General features: G+C 35.7%; 1 protein-coding gene and 1 non-coding gene across 3 annotated transcripts in view; one reads left to right on the forward strand and one right to left on the reverse strand.

The window, feature by feature from the left end:
- The window catches only part of Lingo2 (leucine rich repeat and Ig domain containing 2), a 1,156,348-nt gene that overhangs the window by 137,840 nt on the left and 997,393 nt on the right, over positions 1-21,115 (forward strand). The gene's annotated exons all lie outside the window — the stretch shown is intronic.
- On the reverse strand, positions 14,066-14,138 carry Trnan-auu (transfer RNA asparagine (anticodon AUU)). Its single transcript has one exon. It is a non-coding gene; the product is annotated as a tRNA-Asn (tRNA).

Here is a 21,115-nt window from a genome sequence, read left to right on the forward strand (position 1 = left end):
GATGTATCCAAGTGTGTTTGTAAGTTGTAACAGATTCTAATCAGCAGGAAAGCTATGGCATGTGAGTGAAGCAATATGTAGAAACACACCTCTACCTTCTACTTAGCTTTGCTGTGAATGTAAACAAATGGTAACTCCATTTACAAACAATCATTTAGTTAGGACCCAACAAATTCCATCTGAGAACAAAGCCAAAACCATGTCCTTTAAATGGATTGCATTTATAAACTACAAATTAGTGATAGCAATTGGCTGAAAACACTAACTTTTACTGCTGAATTTTTTTTAACCACCAATTCTAACTCTTCATCTCTGTCTTGAGCTTCAAGCAGGAATGAACAAAATTATTATTGTCATAGGTACTCAGTGGGAAAATGTCATTTATTGTGAGAAAGCTGACAGCTGAGAAGGAAAAATTTTCACCTTGTAATTTCTATTTTAAAATGATAAAAGAAGTAACTACTGTTTTCCAGAGCAACACTCCTCCCTTATGTTGCTTTGAGTGCATACATACCCAGAATTGCTCATGTACAGGTAAACATGTGTGCACATTTCTTCCTGTATTTTCCATATTCCATTTATCTCTCATAAGAAGCCAATAGCATTAGTTTCCATCCTTTTAATGATTTCTTTGTATGAAATAGTATTTACCTTCCTATGTATCTGCATTTCCCAGACACTAAATGTACAATACAACATTAAATCCTTAATGCTGTCTTTCGGTTTTCACTCATCCAGATCACCTGGAAAATAGTCCAGATTGATATTAGATCCCAATCTTTTACCGCTTGGCAGCTCCATGTGGCCTCATTATGTGTATATATAATAGTCTATTAATTGTCCTTGATATCTGAGCTTTGGATTACTTTATTATGTTTAGTTATAAATTTTATTCAACTAGTCAATCTTACCTTTGCTTTCAGCACTTGGAAGATGGAGGCAGGAGAGTGGCCACAATTTTTTAATATTTTTATTGATTTTATTGAGCTATACATTTTTCTCTGTTCCCCTACCATTCTCTCCCATCCCCTTCTACCCTCTCCCATGGTCCCAATGCTCCCAGTTTATTCAAATCTTGTTTTTTTCTGCTTTCCATGTAGATTAGATCCATGTGTGTCTCTCTTAGGGCCCACATTGTTGTCTAAGTTTTCTGGGATTATGAATTGTAGGCTGGTTTTCGTTGCAATTTAAGGTCTACTTGCTCTACCCAGTAAGTGTCAGGCAAGTCTATGCTACAGGATTTGGCGTAATTCACATGCTCTAGAAACAAAACAAAATGCAACATAAATAATAAAAAAAATACCCCAAGCAACAATAAAAACAATCAGTACTGTATAACTTCATACAAATCTACTCATGGAGACATATTTTTGTATAAATTCCTAGGGAATTTCAGGGGGACTGGGTGTTTTAGGCTAGAGTTTGGTTAGATTGTTTCCTATAAAAGATGTTCCTCCCATCTGGGATACCTGAAAGTCATAGGCCATACTTTGAAAAGACCTTTTAAAACACATTTTCGTCATTTTTTGTTGTTGCTATTGTTGTTGACATTGTTTAAAGATTTATTTATTTTAAATATATATATGAATTTTTGCCTACAAGTGTATTTGTGTACTACGTGCAAGCAGTTGCTTCCATGGGCTAGAAGAAGGCATCGGATTTCCCAAGACCAAAGTTAAAGATTGTTATGAACCTCTGGCTCCTGGAAATCCAACCTGGGTCTTCTTGAAAAACAACAAGTGCTCTTAGCTATTGATTGTCTCCAGCACCTGTTCTTCAGTTTGAAATGTAAAATTTATTTTAGAAACACACAATTGGTACTATTACAAGCTAATTGATTTAATATAGACTGTTTCATAAAATAATTAGTTGAAAGAATGAGTGTTAATCCTCTTTTTCCCCCATTTGATTACCTTTCGAAATTCCATTTTCTGTATTTATTCATTGATAAATACATATAACACATTGTGGCATCCCATATTATAACCATCTTAACAATACTGAATCAGTTGATGTTCAGGAAATATCACAAGGTAGGTCATATGATCTCAGTTTTATAGTAGGAGAACTGTAAGCAAAGGACTTTGAAATCACTGTTTAATGTTCTATGCATATTAAACAAGAATATAAGCTTCACACATAGGCAGTATGAGTCTGAAAAATATTCTGTTTACCATGCTGCTTCTGAGATAGGGAAAGGAAATACGCAATGACAATACTTGGTAAAGGGAATAGAAGGAACTAAGGTTTCTTATATTGTCCATGATATTGCTGTGCCATCATCCATGTTGTTAAGCTACACTGAAAAACAAATGGGTGTCTTCGCTGGATAGGAATCTTAGAGCTCAGTTCATTTCCCAGGAAAGAAGAAAAAGAGTGAAGGAGGAAGCGAGGAAGGGGAGTCGACATATGTCTTATATTTTCTTTGTTGTAATCAAATAATATGTTAAAAAATAACTTATGGAAGCCATACTTTATTTGATTCATACTTCAGAATGGTTGAGTTTATTATGCTGGGGAACCTGAAAGCAAGTGTCAAGTGTGGTATTGGGAGCAGGAAGCAAAGGTCTTCATCTTCCAATGCAAACAGAAAGCAAAGAGCATGACTGGAAGTAGGAGGATGCATCATCTCAATACCTGTCTTCAGTGGTGCCCATCCCCCACCACGGCTGCACTACCTGAACCTCCACAAACAGAGCCATTACGTTGAAATCCAGTGTGCAAATACCCAAGTCAAAAGGGGACAGTTCTCATTAGAGCCACGGCACCATGTTATAAATAAACACGACTGCAGATTTTTCATAGGACCTAATGTATCTCAGGTGTTAGAGCTTCTAAAGAGATTTTAGAGACTGCATCTGCAGACTTTTAAAGAGTCTTAGGTTTGGTCAGGTAGTGTAGTCATAGATCTCTTCTAGTTTCGAAAAGAGAAGAGCTTTCTTCAGGTTCTTTTTCAACTCCCCTCAGAGGATAATTCATTTGGGGGAGGATCTTGGTCTCTCAGTTCTTCTGCTGTCAACCTTTCTACAAGATTTGATTAGAATTTTGACCACAGGCTTCCTTGCTTGCTCCTTTTAGACTTGACAGACCATAGCAGGAGAAACAACATGAATTGCTTGTGTTGCCTTGTCATTCCTACTTATGTCCTTCTGATTGAGTCTTCTTGGCCTTGCTTTTTATTAGGCTTTTAAATTTGAAGTCAGTCAGTAAGATCCCATTAAAAATAAGCACAGGAATACCTGTATATCATTAGCCCAATGATAAACCAATGTTAGCATCTTAGGAAATAGTAGTGAGACAACACCCCAGTGAATTGTCACTGATATGGTTTGTTTCTGTTGTCTTTCTGTAGCCATCTTCGCTGCTCTCTCTTGCATAGTTTCCTGGGTTCCACTCCCAACTAATTAGTGCTCTCTATAATTTTGCCATTGATGTGTTATATGATAATTTCATATTTACTCTGATCAACTGTTTCCAAAGTGTCTATAATATTTCAAGTTCTCACTACCATTGTGTGAGTACACATTTCTTTATATTCTTGCCTTTAGTGTAGTAACTTTTCAAACATTATAATGGACGCATAGTGATAGTCTATCTCACTTGTAATGCTCATCTTCCTTATGTTGTGTACATAAAGAGATAAAAGGATTTATCATTTGTATTTTTGTAAATAAGGTTCTCAATAATTTTTTATGTCAACACTTCACAGAGTGTATGAAAATCATTTATGACTTTTTTTTAATAAAGAGGCATATACAGGGTTTTCCAGCTGCCACACCTTGCAAAGGAAACAAGCTGTGATGTCATTAGTTTTAGGCATCTGGTATTTATATATAAAAAGAAAATACTTTTATAATGTATATATATCTAATGGCATTTACCCAGTTTTGCAAGGTAGATGGCTATTGTAAACCTATGAAATTTCCTTTGCTTAGCTGTAGTCATTACATATTCACATGTACAAGATGATTATAGTTCATAATTCAGTGAATTACCTATAATAAAAATTCTAAATTTATACTTTGCCTTAATAGTACAAAATTCCATTGTAATTTTAAAATTCAGAAAGTATTTCTATGACTAAGAAACCTCACTATTCAGTGAGATTCAGCTCTATAATAATATAATAAAGGGCCAAGAAAATTATGTAAGAACTGAAGATGGAAACAGAAAAAAGAAGGTCATATAACCAGAGTTAGAGATTCAATCATGTACATTTTTAATTAGCATTTTACCCAAACATAAAATTAAGAAATGGTTTTATACAAATATTTCTTCAAGTTAAAGCCTTAAAGTGAACCTTTTCTGTTTTACAATTGAAATGGCATACTGGAAAAGGCATGGGATGAAAATTAGGCAAAAAGCAACCAAGCAATTGGATATTATTCAAACTCATAAAACCATTACACATCATGTGTCTGTTAGTTCCTCACCACTCATGCAGCTTTTCAACTTTCAAGGCGAGTTCACTCTCCTGCAAATCCTCTATTAGAGTATTGGTAGGCATAGTAGTAAAATATCTTAAGTCCATGACTTGTGTGTTAGTACGTTGCCTTTTTTTGTGATTACACTGGCAGAGGCAGGTTAGGAAATGAAATGTTTCTTTTGGCTATGGCTTCCGAAGTTTGAACCCAGCATAGTGGGAAAAGCTGAAGTGAGAAGCTCAACCCATGACAATTTGGCTAAGACATTTCACATGGCTTCAGGCCAGAAGGAAGAACATGAACCTGGAATAGATACAGCCTTTATAGATCCTTTTCTACTGACCTGATCTTTGAAGCTAGGTACCACCTCTTAAAGTCTCCAAGACCTTTCACAATAGTACTACTAATTGGGAAAAAGCATTAAAAAGTGGAAAACAGTTCAGAATGCAACCTGAACAACTGACTAAACATAAGTAGGATTTTACACAGAATTGAGTTGGCCTTAGAAAGTGAACCTGAAATAGAATTGGGTATGAAATAACAGGGCTAGCAATAGTTGTGAAGAAATGAAGCTATAAAAATTCAAAGAAAAAGTGAAATAGAAAAATTGTGTCCAGCTGTGTAAGAAGAGATCTTCTTAGAAGCAGGAAGATTCTGCCTGAGAACATGCCCTCATAATCTGATCTCTGAGGGTTCCATTGAGGAGCGATTACTGTAACTGTTCCTTAAACCAGTGAGTCACCACTGAGACAAACACACTCAAAATAATTCAAGGGAACAATGCAAACAAACACTTTGCTTAATTATATATTTTATCTCATGAATCTTACCCTATTCTGCTAAGGAAAGTTATATCAATTTATGAACAGTGTCTTTTTATATTTCTCTTTATTAGAGCTAACACAAACTGAAATCCAATTAAATCTGCCCTAAATGTAGGTACTTCTAAATGCATTGTCAGTAATGGGTACATAGAATGTGTACTCTAATAACTTGCATTGCAGGCCTGTTGGTACCTCTCCACTTATGAGAAGAGTTTTGACTTTCCAATCTTCTGCACCCCCCTGAAGTCCCCTACTGGAGCACTTGGAGGCACAGTATTCAAGTAGGAACCTTTGTAAGTTCATGAAGTATGTGACAGACAAGCCTATCCTAATGTTGCAAACTCTCAGAACCTTGCTTAATGAGGCAGGTCAAACCTGTAGCCAGTTGCACAGCTGGTGGCCTGCTCATTTAGAAGCACCTGAAAAGACAGCCTATTATACATCTATTTGCAGTAACTAATGGTTATTTAAGTAGTTAGTGATGGATACCTGACTAATGTGTGACCATTCAAAGCCTAATGAGCAATGGCAAGAGGCAATGGCTTTCCTGATGTTGTCAGACACCATTTATACCCACTGTTGAGCAATAGCTAAGTTAAGATATCTTTGTGCTGTTATTTTCCTCTTCTTTTAATATGGAATAATCAATCCTCTTCTATTTGCTATAAGTGTTTTCTATCCGATTATAAATTAATTCAACATTGCAAATGAGGATGTTCCAATATGTACCTATAATGATGTTGCCCACTCCTAGAACAAACCTAGGCTGCAGCTGTTAGTTATCATGTGTTTCTTCTGATTCTTGACCTGATTCACTTGAGTGGTATTGAACAATTATCTATATTCTGTCAATTATGTTTTAAATAAATGCTGATTGGCCAGTAGCCAGACAGGAAGAATAGGTGGGACAACCAGACAGGAAGTAGAGCTGGGTCAATGAGAACAGGAGAATTCTGGGAAGAGGGAAGCTCCCTCTGCAGTCCTGTCCAGACACAGAAGAAGCAAGATGTGACTACACTGCTGAAAAAGGTACTGAGCCATGTGGCTAACACCGATAAGAATAATGGGCTAATGTAATTTATGAGTTAATAAGAAACCCGAGCTAATGGGCCAATCAGTTTATGATTAATGTAGACCTCTGTGTGATTTCTTTGGGACTTAACAATTGTGGGAACCGGGCAGGACAGAAACCTCAGACAACACTTGAGCAGTTAATACATGTAATAAAGGCCCATTTTAATATTCCGTGAAGATATGGTCAGCATCCATATTTTATTTTAAACTGAATATATATGCTGTATCAAGAGAAAAATATTATAAAACAGGAAGTCTTAGAGGTAAGAATCTCAGAAGAATAGCTTCTGGGAGCAGGCTAAGATGGAGAATAATGCTACCATAGGGAATTTTCTCTACTCCTACCTACAGAGATGATATAACTGTAGGAACAGTTAGACAATCACAAATGGAAAGATGTGATGAGGCACACTGCACATCATACTGTAAGAACTGCTGAAGTACTGGCAATCCTTGGTGTCTTATTTCTTTCAGGTGAACTAACCAGAAAGACAAATGTATAAATAAAGATACTAACATTCATAAGAATTCCTACCAATTTTATCCTTTTCCATAAATAAATAAGTCACAAAAGGTCAATGAGAATCATTGACTAGAGGGAGGTTCAAAGACTGTGCTCACTTCCTCTCTAAGTTACTGTCCACCTATGAAATTTTATACATCATGTTATGTTTTCAGCTCTTAATGTACACATACAGATATATGTAATCCATATATTATAATATCTCCTTTGCTAAATAATAAATCGTAACAGGGCGAGTGATTAAATGCAAAATTTTAAATAAAAGGATGTGTTTCTATTCAAAATGTATTTATTTTTATTTCTTATAGTATAGGAATGAGTAGAAAATTTTGGGACAGTGAGAAACTTTCACTTAAATCAAACTATAAACTCATCCTGATTTTGTAAATTTGAAGATACTTTTATCTTTTTCAATTCAGAATTTCATCAATAATACAGAATTACAATACCAGTATAGATTAGTGTGCCTAATTTGGAAATAAAGTATGCTCCAGAATCTGAATATGTTTTGGTACTGACACAGGAGATGGATGTTAATACAAATGTTCTAATAATTTGCCATTGTACTTTGTGCATAAGCTATGCATGTGAGATGAAATGAATTTGTTTTGATTTTTGAATTTCTCTTTTGATCTGGGTAGTGTACCAAACTTTCACATATGAAAATATTTCAAAAATCTGAAAATTTCTAAAGCCTAAACATTTCTGAGTTCCAAATTTTTTATTTGAGAGATATGCAACCTGTGAACATTGGTTTTCAAAGTTGAGGTCTATTTCTTTGCTTGCAGAATCAGGGAAAGGCAAGAAAAAGACAAAGGGGACACGGTAAGGTTGATGTTTCCAACTACCCATGTTGATTGGCTTTCACACTCACAGGCTGATGTTACATATTTTATACTTACCATAAAACAAAACAAATAAACAATAATAGCAAAAAAACAGAAACTAAATTACAGGAAAACAAATAACATGAAAAAACCCCTGTGAGCTTTAGTGGTCAAGGTTTGTGATATAATATCCATTGAGTTTCCTGTAACCTAAACTATTTACCTTAATCCAAACCTCCAGGTAAGGAATACTAGAGCTTCTGGGCCAACAAAGCTCGTATATGAGGTGCTGGCAAACTAGTAGTACAAATAGCAGCTAAAATCTAAGGCCCGAGAAACCAAAAAAAGAAAAAAAAAGTTCTCCAATGTGGGACTGAGAGATTGCTGAGTGGTTGGGAGCTTTGGCTGTTCAGCAACTGGATTCACAACAGTGGCATGGTGACTCAAAGCCACCTGTCACTCGGGGGATCTGGTACCTCCTTCTGGCCCCCACAGGCTTCACAGGAAGCGGTGCACAGGCACGCGTGCAGACAATTGCCCACACATACATAAAATAAAATAGCAATTAAAAAATTAAAGATAAAAAATCAAGAGTAAAGATCTAAACGTATTTTAAAAATTGGGAGTGGAGGTGACAGATGACAAGGCCAAAGTTTAAAGTCACACTGACTTCTAGGGGCAAATGTCTGGAGCAGGTTAAAATCCGAGAACTTGATAACTGGTTATCCATAACTTGCTTTTAAAAGTATATTCCAGAATAGACCAGAACATTTTCTATAATTAAAATGAATTTCTTTATTGAATGTGAATGTATTTTTTTGGGAAAAACATGAATGCTAAGTGAAAGAAGGTTGAAGTATAGTAAGTCCTGAATATTCCTGTTATATGATGATGTCCTGAACAAATATATAAATACTGAATCATTACATAATGTTGAGGACAAGCTGTGCTTATTGTCACCCTGCCTTGGTCATGTGGGGCTGTTGAGGGATATGTAATCTTTGTTGCTTCTGGATTACCACATCAAGGATAACTATATGGAAATCCTATGTAGATAAAAAAGTAAGGTCCTAAGTCTCAAAACATTTGTACAATTTTTCCCTAGTTTCTTGGCATGAAAATAAAGAAAGAAATCACAAAAAGCATGTTGGCCAGAATCAGCAAAATTCTTAAACAGAGAATAATGGACATTCCAAATCCTAGGACTTTTAAATGTAGATAATAAACGATCATGCGACTGTGTCTTGGAGATAAACTAAAACACTGAAATCTCAGAGAGAATTCTTTTTATTTTTAACCATTTTTATTGATTCTTCATGAGCTCTACATTTTTTTTCCTCCGATCCCCTCCAGAAGGAATTCTGAAGAAAAAATATTTTTAAAAAAAAAACCTTCATTTTAAAAGGCCATGGGAGAAAGTTTAGAACTGAGAAGAATAGTACTGAGCTTTGGGCCTCACAGCAGGCAAAAAAAATTCAGTAATCTCAAGGAGCATTTGGAAGAAAACATGCAGGATAGAATATAGAAACCCAAATAGAAAGTACGAGCGTGATAAGAAGTTGGAGAAGATGCAGTGAGATCTGACATGCAATTGGAATCTTAGGAGGAGATGCAAGACAATAAGACAGATATTAAAGTTAACTGTCATTGCTTTATCAGACAGAGCTGCTCAGTCACTTTGGTGATGAGGCACAAACTGTTAAAAATACCACTGATGGGCTACTGCATATTAACACTTAGAGAAGGGCAATACAAAGAGAAGAAATCTCTGAAATGGAGAAATATTGTCACAATGAGTTATGCAAATTCTATGCTCCTTTCTAAACCATGCTTGGTACTATCAACTAAAATTTTCCAAATATATCTTTATTCATGTTAATTAAAACAGAACTGATGGTTTTAGCTCAGTTGTAATTATGACTAGCAAACATGACGTTTTAGATTTGATCAGCAAACAGTTTGACCCCCCTCCAAGGAAATAATTCAATTAGCCCAATGCAGTGCCCTTGACTTTAGTGATTGACCTTAGAATCATTACAACTCGTATAAACAATAAACAATAAAATGGTTATATACATAATGTTATATTAAATTTTCAGATATTCATACAGAATGAAAAGAAATTAATGGAACCATGAGTAATACATGGGAAAATATCAACAAGCTGGATACCAAGTAAATGAAAATAGATGAACAATATATACTGAGGAATTATGGTTATTTCAGCATTAAGAAGTGATGAAGAAGTTTTGTTGCTTTAAATCAAAATAATACTTGGTTAGAAGGAAGAGAATCATGTTTTGGAGAAATTGAGGGAATATTCTCAGATATTGAATACTCCATTTTTTGATATGATTCATAGATACATCAGATTATCACCTTTGTAACTGATTGAATAGCCTGTGTTAAATTGGTTAAGTTTATGTGTGGTTCCATATTAATCCCAAACAACAAATAATTTAATTTAGAAAATCAGAAAGTAGACATACTTGGCCACATCCTTGTCTCAGCATGTGAATGTTTTCATAAGATAAAAAAGTAGACTTACTTTTAGAAATGGCCAACAAACATGTGCATAAATGATTCATCTCAAAGTAATCAGGAAAATGCATGCAAACCAATATGAACTATTATTAATTATCCTTGCAGTGCCTAAACTTAAAATCAAAGGATCGGAACTTTCATGTGCCCTTCCGGCAATAAGATCGATGCAACTACTTGGGGGACAGTTGGGTGTGTTATTCTAGCTGATGATTACTGAAACATAAACTGTCAATTCCCTCTTTATCAAATATCTAACAAAAATATCTGTGAAATGTGTAATACTTATAAAAATTATTTGTAATATCAAAACTCTGGAAGTCCACAATGTGCCATTAACATTAAGCAGGTACTTTGTGGAATGTCCATCTCTGTAAGTGTACATATTATACTACCTCAGCCAGCAAGGTAGCATAGCTAGAAAAGGTATGTTACCAAGCCTACATCCTGATGGAGAACAGCCTTGGTAAAAGAGCCATGCACCACCTTCATATCATAAACAAATGAATAGCAAATATACAAATCTAAGAAAATATGACATACATATTTCTGCTTGCATTATCAATATTTTTTGTAAGCTAGTAAATCAGTTTAGTTATTAGTAGAAATAAGCATGATTTTTGATTTTCTAATTTCCACTATATGCAAATTTCCTAGGGTTTTCAACGTTTTCTTCTCCTTTTATCTCTCCCCTTCTCTAACAGTTGGCATGGCACTCTGTTTGCATTTTCTATTAAAATAAAGATACAAAATCTCAAAAGTAAAATGATAAGTAAGAATAACTTAAAAGTAAAATGCTCATGGCTGTTTGGTAAGGGATTGTTATAGTTGAGACCTCAAATACTTTGTTCTCATCTTCCTCAACAGGAGCATTTAATTGTTGCATGAATTCTAATTGGTCTTAATAATAAAAATCTGGCATCACATAGGAGGGGGTGAAATCTGAAAGATTAGAGAAACAAAGCAGCCAATCACTAATTTTTACCTCTATCAAATCCTCTGACTGAAAGTCACTGCTTGTAGTGTTTCCTTTTCTTTTCCCTAGTCCCCATATGTGTGTATCATAATGCATTTTACTCTGTCATTTCAATGCAAGTTGCCTGGGTTAGATGTCAAACTTTTGTGTCTCTTGACTGCTTTACTCTGAATTCTTTGCTCATTTACTCCCCAGTTTTATCAGCAACACTAGAGACTCAGATGCTACTCTCTCTAACAAACTACTCAATATCCTGCTCATAACTTGGGTAATTGGCTTTTTCCCCATTTTTCTTCCTTTTTGTTTTTCAAGACAATGTTTCTCTGTGTAGTCCTGAATGTCCTGCTCACCCTGTCAACTAGGCTGGCCTTGAAATCAGAGAGATCTGTCTGATCTACCTGCCTCTACCTCTGCCTTCCATGTGCTGGGATTAGAGGTGTGTGCTGTCAGGAGACAGTATCCTCAGAATTTTCATGTGGAGAAAATTTCCTAACAAAGTGAAAAGAGGTTTATAATGTCCAGAGATGTGTCATGGATACTGGCTTCCACACTCGCCCTCATGATAAATGATCACAATTAAGTCACCATCATCATCTGGTGACCATTTCCTTATTATAACATCAGACCTTATTTCCACTTGGGAGTTTTGAGGACCTATCCAGTTCTCCCATGCGACAGTTTGGAAATTAAAAAGATTAATGAAGTATTTAATTTTTACATTTTTATTTGTACTTAAAACCTCATAGAGTGCATGATTTTACTATTTAACCATCTAAAGAGCTTTAATAACACAGTAATGATAATATAGAATAACATTGAAAATGTTGTGGTCATTCCAGATACTTTTTCATAACCATTACAGGTTACTTCTGATCATTTTTCTAAACTAGAGTCAAGACAAAGATGGCTACATGATCTATTTTTTTCAAAGGATATCCCAGGAAAGTTCACAAGATAACTGTCTGTGAGTGTCAGAAGCATCAGATAAGGATTCAGGTCTTACCCACGAGCGCAGATATAAAAAGACTGGCTTAACAGGGAACAGTCTTCTAAATGTGCTCGTCTCAGTAATGCTTGGTAATACTCTGTTTTAATGATTAATGTTCAAGTGGCTTCCTAAACACAGCTGCTGATAAAGGCACTTGAGTTTAGAGCAGAGAATCGATCAGAGGAGCGGTAGAAGTCATACTCACCAGGCTTTTATATTTTAATGGAATGAGGAAAACCTCTCTCTAAAAGAGGGATAGGAGCATTGCAGAAGGGTGACAGGAGTGATTTTTATAGTTGGTATCTTTAAGTTGTGGTTTGTAAACTCCAAAATTTATGGTAGTTTATGCTGCTTGCCAAGGTCAAGCAATATGTTAATGTGAAGCCAGATATAGCCTAGTCATTCAAACAGGAATTCATATTTTTCTTTGCGTATAGACAAAACTTTACCAGCCCTCAAATATGGACTTCCAAATGTTAAAACATAGCTTAATATTTATTTCACATAATGTACTGAATATCATGGTATGTGTTCAGTAGCCTTCAAGTAGAGCTGCATTTACCTAAATGCATGTATGATTTATAACTATGTCTTACATACTATGCATTTGCCTACATTATTAAAGAATAATGTATTTAATATCTTACAATTTTGTTGACATATTCTTTCTTTATCCATCAATTTATGCTTGTATCTATTAATTTAATAAATACAGAATAATTGCCATATCTCATAATGTGTAGAAATTATTGAATATGTAGCTAGTAATAATTTTACAAAATATTCAAAATAAAGGTAATGACATTTGTTTTGTTCCTCAGTCTTCTCTCAGTATTTCTGACTTTTGGCTCTTTCCTCTCATTATTCCACTGAGAAATTTGTGTAGGGAAATTCATTTTCCCTTTTGTATGATGAAACAATTAGGGGTTTCTTTGGACATCTTAGTCCAGATTACACGTGAGTCAGTACTAAGACCATGAATTAAACTTCTATTTTTTGATACAAATTTTAGTGAATCATTTGTTGAGAACTGGTGTGATAATGATAATGTTTCCAGTTATTATAACATTTCAACCTCATCCATAGGCCAAATAGCAATCATCACTAATAAAGGTCCTATAAATAGCTATTTGAAAGCAGTTTTTATAGAAGACGAAACTACATCCAAATCACAACTCAAGGCAGAAGCTTATTTTGCATGACTGTTTTACCTTTTCCCAGAGAGGAGTAAGAATAAGTAACACAGGTAGAGTTCCAGAGAGGATGCCCCAACGTAAGATTGAAAGTGCACAGTGGCGGGACAAAATCCAATTCTGAGTAAAATGGAGGAAATAATCCAATGAAAAAAAAAAGCTGTCCTAGTTTAGTGGCATGGAAATTACCTAGGTGGGAATGTAAAGGATTTGTAAAAAAAGAATGATGGTTATAATTATGACCCAAGATTAAAGTGGTTTCCTATATTATGTAATTTTGATAAATTCCATTCAATCACCTCCAAGATTTGTTTCACTGGTGTAGAAGTTCCTTCTGTTTGTGTGTTGCTTTCATTGGTTAATGAATAAAGAAACTGCTTGGCCTAATTGATAAGGTAGAACTTAGCTAGGCAGAGAAAACAGAACTGAATGCTGGGAGGAAGAAGACCAGACTCAGAGAAGCCATGGATCCTCTGCCTGAGACAGATGACTGTCAGAATCTCTGGTAAGCCACTGCCACATGACGATTCACAGATTAATGGAGATGGGTTAAACTAATATGTAAAAGTTAGTCAATAAAGTTAGAGCTAAAGGATAAGCAATGCTTTAATTAATACAGTTTCTGTGTGGTTATTTTGGTTGTAAGCTAGGTGGGTGGCCAGGACAAACAAGTGGCCCATCCTTACAACAATTGGCACCCAATGTGAGGCTCAAACTCATGACCCTGAGATTAATAGTCTCATGCTCTACCAACTGAGCTAGCCGGGCAGCCATGACAAACAAGCACCCCCTTCTTTCAACATTTCATTATGGTCATTACTAAACTGGTAAGTTTACAAGAGGGTTCTAGAAGTGTTTTTATAGAGCTCCTTGAAATGAAAGAAAAAGTTTACATATATGTTATTCAATATAGTAATCAGTATCCTCATGTAGTTATAAGAGATTGCAAAGTAATACCTGGGATCAAGAAAATATTTTATTAAGGTTTATTTTAATATGAATAGCCACATGAGGCTACTGACAACAATATTATGTCAGTTTTCAGAATTTTAAATTCCTGTTATTACTATTGTTGTTGTTGTTGCTGTTGTTGTTGTTATCCATGTGGTTCAGATGCTCTTGGGGGAAAATTTGAATATTTTACAGAATCTAAGAGTAAATTCATTTCTAGAACATATTCTACTGTAGTAGCTTTCTCAGTTTTTTCAGCTTTTATTTACAATGAATGTCAACAAGAAATTAAGTTAAATTGAAAAATGTATACGTAGACATCTACATGCTTTCAAAGGATTCATAAATATTTGTGTGTGAGTGCCAAACTGGTATTTTTATTTAAATAAAATAGTTGATTAATATTCATTTAAATTTGTTATACACATGTTATGTGTTGTACATTAAATGGAACTATGTCCACAGACCCCCAAGAGATATTTGAATTATATCAGAAAAATCTAAATGAATGCTGTTGTTCTGCATTTGACATATCACAGTAGAAAGAGCTACTTAAAAAAACAAAACCCTAAAACCTTAAGAGATATTCATGGATCTCCATAGGAAGGTGAAAAAGATGAAATCTCCAAGGAAATTTGGAACATGGGAGTCATGGAAGAGAGTAAGAGAGAGGGGAGGGAGGGAGGAGAGTAGAGAAAAAAGCACAGTTCAATAAAAACAATTATAAAGCAAAAAAACATTAAATATGAAGGCTGTGGGTTGTAGGAATATAGGGACAACAGGACACAGGGAGTAGATTTGATCATATTTCATTTTATAAATGAATAAAATCCTTAAAAATAGAAAAGAAGAGAATTAAGGTAAAAGAAAAACAAAGAAACAAGCGTTTAGCATTTGTTTTCCTCGTATCCAGAAATGTGGGTTCATGACTGTTAATCAGCCACTGGATGTGCCTATTGTATCTGTCTTCCAGAGGGGAACAGTTTTATGGTATGGGCCATATGTAGTTTCTTTCCTGGGGAATACAGGGTTCTTAAAAGCTTGGGCACCACCTCACCCACACTTCTCTGACTGTTGATTAGTAGAGGGTGATCTTAGACTGCCATTCTGACTTTTAATCAGTAGTATTGTCCAGAAAACTAGTCAATGAAACTCACAGTGTACTTGTGGTTTATGAGATCCTAATAGTACTAAAATTTTGAATACTTGTAATTCATTATTTCCCTGAATGATTGAAACTTGGGGCCATTTTAATATTAATAGTTTCATTTTATTTGTATCCCCAATACTACAAAGAAAGAATGAATAAGTGTTATCATTCTGTTATGTGGTGGCTTATCACACAATGTAACACACTCAGTATACTAAAATCATCGCCCTAAATACATAGTAAATTCAAAAGTGACTTTCCTTATGTTTTGTACTGTCACCATCACATATCTGTGTCTCAACCCTATCTCTGTGACTTACTTGACAACCATTAACAGCATTGTGCAGGTTTCATAGTCAGCACCTTCTTCATCAGAGAGTGTAGTGTGTGATTTCATATAAAAATCAAAATTTATGAATCATCTTCTTAAAGTTTTTAAACAAAAACATTTGTTGAGGGTTGACCTTATTCAGCTATTTTACCAGAAACTAGAAATAAACATGACTGCATGCATGTAATAACAGCTGCCCTGTGACCTGTGAGTGCTCAAGATGCTAGCAACAACAAAGGTTCATTAGTTCTAAACATATCCTGAGGTTAGTGCAGTGACAGGGATTTGAAAGATTCATTAATAACTTATTAATAAGGGTTGCTAATAGCTGCTAAATCGGCTGATACCTACTTGTAGTGTGCCTATTGGTAAGATATCTTTCATATAGTAATGTTGTATAGGTGGCAATCATGACAGATAGCACTGTAACCTTCGAGGGAACAATGTTAACATCAGCGTTTGCACCATTGGTAAGACCCAGAAACACCACAAACTACAAAAGCATGAGAAGAACGAATTATAAGGAAATGTAAGATAAGCTTAAATCGAGTGCATTACCTAAAAGAGGCATTTCTCAAAAGTGTCAAAGCTATGAAAGTCACAATACGACTGAGAAATTATAGCTTAGAGAAAATGGGAAAAAAAACAAATACTTGTAAAATTGGATTCTCAATAGAATAGAATAAAAATTGAGTCTGAGTAGGAGAAAAATAACACCAAACTGGTGCAATTTGAAATAACTTAAGAGGAAGTAGGATGAGGAGTGTATAAATACATTGTTTTTATATTTTTCTTTAATTGTGCAATTATCACTAAATTTTAAAATAAAAAATATATTCTTTGTAAATTTTATCATTTTAAAGTGTTGTTTTTTAAGTTTTGTGTGTGTGTGTGTGTCTGTGTGTCTGTGTCTGTACATGCACACATGTGAGTGTGTATATGTGCATCTTGAGACTGGAAGTTAGTATCAGGCATCTTCCTCTATCAGCAGCCACCATAGGTTTTGGAATAAGATCTCTCCTGCATCTGGGGCTTGTCCATTGCCTAGCTGTCCGGCTAGCTCAGGAGTTCTGCTTGTTTCTACTCCCCACACTGAAGTGACCGCGCATGCCACAAAGCTCAGTTTTTATGTGATCACTGAGAGTCTGAACTAAAGACCACAAATTTTCACTGCAAGTACTTCTCCAACTGAGATTTCTCTCCAAGCCCTAATCTAAGATTTTGTTAGGTAAATTTTAGATTATTGACATATTTTCTACCACATTAACATTTCCCTTTAAATTGTCTTTAAAATAGGTTGTACAGCAAAATTTAAATGTCTGTGGCAGCCCTAAAATAAGCCTTAGTTTCTATATGGAAAGTGTGCTGTCATTCCATATAATAGTCACCAATCTCCATTTTCCTCAAACGATAGCACATTTAGAACTTCTCTCCTTAACATTGGCTAGCACCCAGTTTTCCTTCTGGAAAATTTCTCTATCACAGCAGTGAGTACATGAATTTTATCTGAGCCAGGGTAATGGCTGTTAACGCAGTTCATATGTTTATTAAATGCACACGGAGTGCATGGACAATAGTTTTTCAGGAAAATCTGAAAGTCTGCTTCTGTTTGAGCATTGTATCATTTCCATGCTTCAGAGCACAGCACTGTCTTGGTGTTCAAAATAACACAGTCTTGGACAAAACTGATGAAGCTTAGAAAGAAGGACATCTTCCTAATCATGGGCATGTGTGCTGTGATTTGGAGCACCCACTGGTCATCTACCATATTTCTTCATGTTTAATGTGCTAAAGGTAGTAGTTTCAAAGTTGGCAAGTTGAAGTCATTATGTAAATATATATGCATAAGTTTTTCTTATCTTTAACCTAGGACCAGGCTGTAATTTCAAATATGAATGTTAAAAATGACAAGGTTTCTAAATACTGTATAGTTGTTTTTGTAATTGTCGGGACTGGGTGGGAAAAGCTAGGAATAAGGCTGCTTTGCCTTTTGGCTCTGCCAAGTCCAACAGGGCAGATGTAAGTATAAAATTGGTTCTAAGAGTCATGCTCTACACCCTGCTCCAGGGATACTGCGGGTCCACTTCACCATCAATCAACCTGTAGTACTCTGTTCACAAAATCCATTCAAATGCTCAGCCTCCTGAAGGTGCCAGAGCTGTTTGAACAACTAGCATGAACCAGGGAGCCTTTTTAAAGGAGCCACACAGAGCCTTTTTAAAGGAGCCGCACATTTCTTGATGCTACGATTGAGTCAAGAAGCCTTCTTTTAAAGGAATTGTGCCTCTGCTTAGTTCTAGCAAACAGAGCAAATCTGAAAAAAAAAAATGACAACCAAGAAGTTGTGCTTAACTCTGTTCTTTTGTGTCTAGAATTTCTTTTAAAATTCTCTCAGGTTTTATGTGGATGCTTTTGCCCAGTATTGTGGGCAGAGGCTGCTCATTCATCTCCCAGCCACTCAGACCTAAATAATAATACAGGAACTATATTAATTACAACATTATTTTGCTATGTTTGAATATGTTATGACTGTAGTGTATTCCTAGCTAGCTCTTACAACCTGAATGAACACATTTCTATTAATCTATGTATCAACACGAGGCTGTGACTTTACTGATAAGGATCTGGTGTCTCTCTCGTTCCTCAGCTTGTGCATCTCCTTGACTTTACTTTCTTTCTCTCTATATCTCTGTCCAGATATCCTGCATGGCTTTACTCTACTAAACTGTTGGTCAAAACTGTTTCTGTAATAACCAATGGTAATAAAACATATTCATAGCATAAAGAGAGAAATCCCACATCACCCTGGTCTTTACTTTCCAACTTTTGGTGTTATAGACATGTGCCACCACACTTGGCTAAATTATAATCTTCCATGGCAACTCTACATCTCCACTTATGAGAGCAAATGATACTCTAATTTTTAGGGGCAAGGAGGCTTATTTTACAGTAATGTTGACCTAAAATTGCAGCTCAACTTTATTTTGACATAAATGCTATTGTTTTATGATTATTGGTTGATCTTAGATGAATTATAAATGTTATGTGGACCTAATAAAGTATTGTTCTCAAAATTACATCAAAAATTTAAAGTTTGATTTGGTTATTGAGAAAGCAGTGCCCATCTGCCTGGAGAACTACTGATGGTCAATTGTGTCTGATGAGGTTATAGAAGACAGCAAATCTGTGATATTCGAAGGAGACAAAAACGATAGACTAGAAAGTCATACATACCTGATGAATATTAAATATATCCAAAATACACAAAATATTTGTTCACAGATGCCTGCTCCTTTACTGTGAAACTTTGAAATGTTGCAAGAGCCCACTTTGCAGGAGAGTGCTGCCAGCTGGATTTGAACCAACCACGCTGCTGGGCATGCACAGCAGCTGCACTTTCCTGAGGTTTCCTATTCTGTGTCTCTCTCACTTCCAGACAGTGTGCTGAACAGTTTTCTATCAGTGGGACACAAGGTAAAATCATCTGAGAGGAGAGAACACTCCAGAAGGTGGCTTAGGCAAGCCAGTAAAGTATTTTCTTAATCACTGATTGTTGGGGTTGACACTGACCATTGTGGGTCGTGCCATCCCTGGACTGGTGGGCCTAGGTTCTATAAGAGAGCAGGCTGAGCAGGCCATGAGGACCAAACTAGTAAGCAGCACCCCTCCATGGCCTCTGCACTAGGTCCTGCCTCCAAGTTTGTACCCCTGTTGAATTCCTGTCCTTCAGTGATGGACTATGATGTGGAAGCATACAAACAAAAAACAACAAAAACAAAATGAAACAACAAACAAAAAGGCAGACAAAACCCACCTTTTCTTCCTCAAGTTTCCTTGGTATTAGTGTTTAATTAGAGCATTAGAAACTCTAGCTAGGACAGTTGGCCTGTAGGGACTCACATTAATTAGCATTTCATGCAATCAGAATTGGACTTTCCATTAGAGTAGGTGTTTGACAGATTCTCACCAATTTGATGCCCCTAATTATTGTGCTTTCCCCCAATTCATATACCTTATTTCTCAGGTGTCAGGAGAAGTGAGCCCCCAGATCCTGAATTTCTTGTAAACAGCCTGTTTTCCCCTGATCTGAGTGCCTACAGCTGCTCTGAGCACAAGACCCTCAGGAGTTCCTGATGACAGGAGAGTGGTTTCTGGTGGGTTTGGTTGGGGAGAGTCTATCCCTGTATAAGCTGCACCTGGACAAAGTAAAGGGGGCATTCGTGGAGCATTCTGGCATCAAGGATGATCCATGTCTCTCTGTCTCTTTGTATGTTTCAATTTTCTGCCCCTTGCCTGGTTCACAAACTCTATGGTGGCGCATAGAGCACAGATGGTCATTGTGTGCTGCACTCAGAAATTTTAAAGTCTTTCATGTAGTGAAAAGCAACAGAAATAAACAAGCAGATTGTTTAAAACCAGAGAATATTAAATGTGTGATTGTATCTTTGTATTAATATGAAATGGTCCCCCAGATAAGGGTTCATAAGATACAGTACTTGTGTATTCTTTATTAGTTGAAGGCATGAAAATTACTGTGTCAAGAACTGGGTCCAAGCCGGGCATCGAGGAGACAGAGGAATGCAGATCTCTGTCAGTTAGAGGCCATCCGGTCTACAAATCAAGTTCTAGGACAGCTGGAGCTATTAGAACTCAAAAAAAAAAAAGAACTAGGTCCTTAAAAGAGTAACAATTAGCTTTATGTAAATCAAACAGACTTATGTTTCAATAATTCCAATAAATTCTATTTCCCCTTGTTTCTAACTTAGACAAGAATTATAGTAACATTGCATGACTGAATGACTGTTATCAGATAGCAATGACATTACTGAAATAAATATTTCTGACCAGATCATGCTGTGACATTCCCACTAATAATTTAGCACAGAACTCCCTCAAATCACTTTTCACATAAAAGCATTTATGATTTTTCATGAATGTGTAAAATTTCTCTGAATGTCTGGTATCTTGAGAAGATAGAGATAATCAATACTGACTTACATGACCATCTTACTCTGCTGACATCTACTCTGGGCTGTCTTATTTGCACATCTGGTTATTGATGAGCCAACAGCTGAATCAGAGATATTGAACATCATGCATGTGATCACCTAACAAGTTGAGCAATCAATGCAGAAAGTGTTGATCTAAGACTGAAAGCAAGAAAACAGATTCCTGTTAAGGTCCAGCTTCTGAACTAGCATCCTACTATTTCCACTTCATGTTAGTGGACAATTCACATTTAAAAGATTGCTTATGTCAAAGGGGAAAGTTCATTACCAGTTGATAATAAGAGCATTAAATTCACATTCAAGT

This window comes from Myodes glareolus, chromosome 16 (genome assembly GCF_982192425.1).
Source record: "Myodes glareolus chromosome 16, mMyoGla1.1, whole genome shotgun sequence".
Taxonomy (NCBI): Eukaryota; Metazoa; Chordata; class Mammalia; order Rodentia; family Cricetidae; genus Myodes; species Myodes glareolus.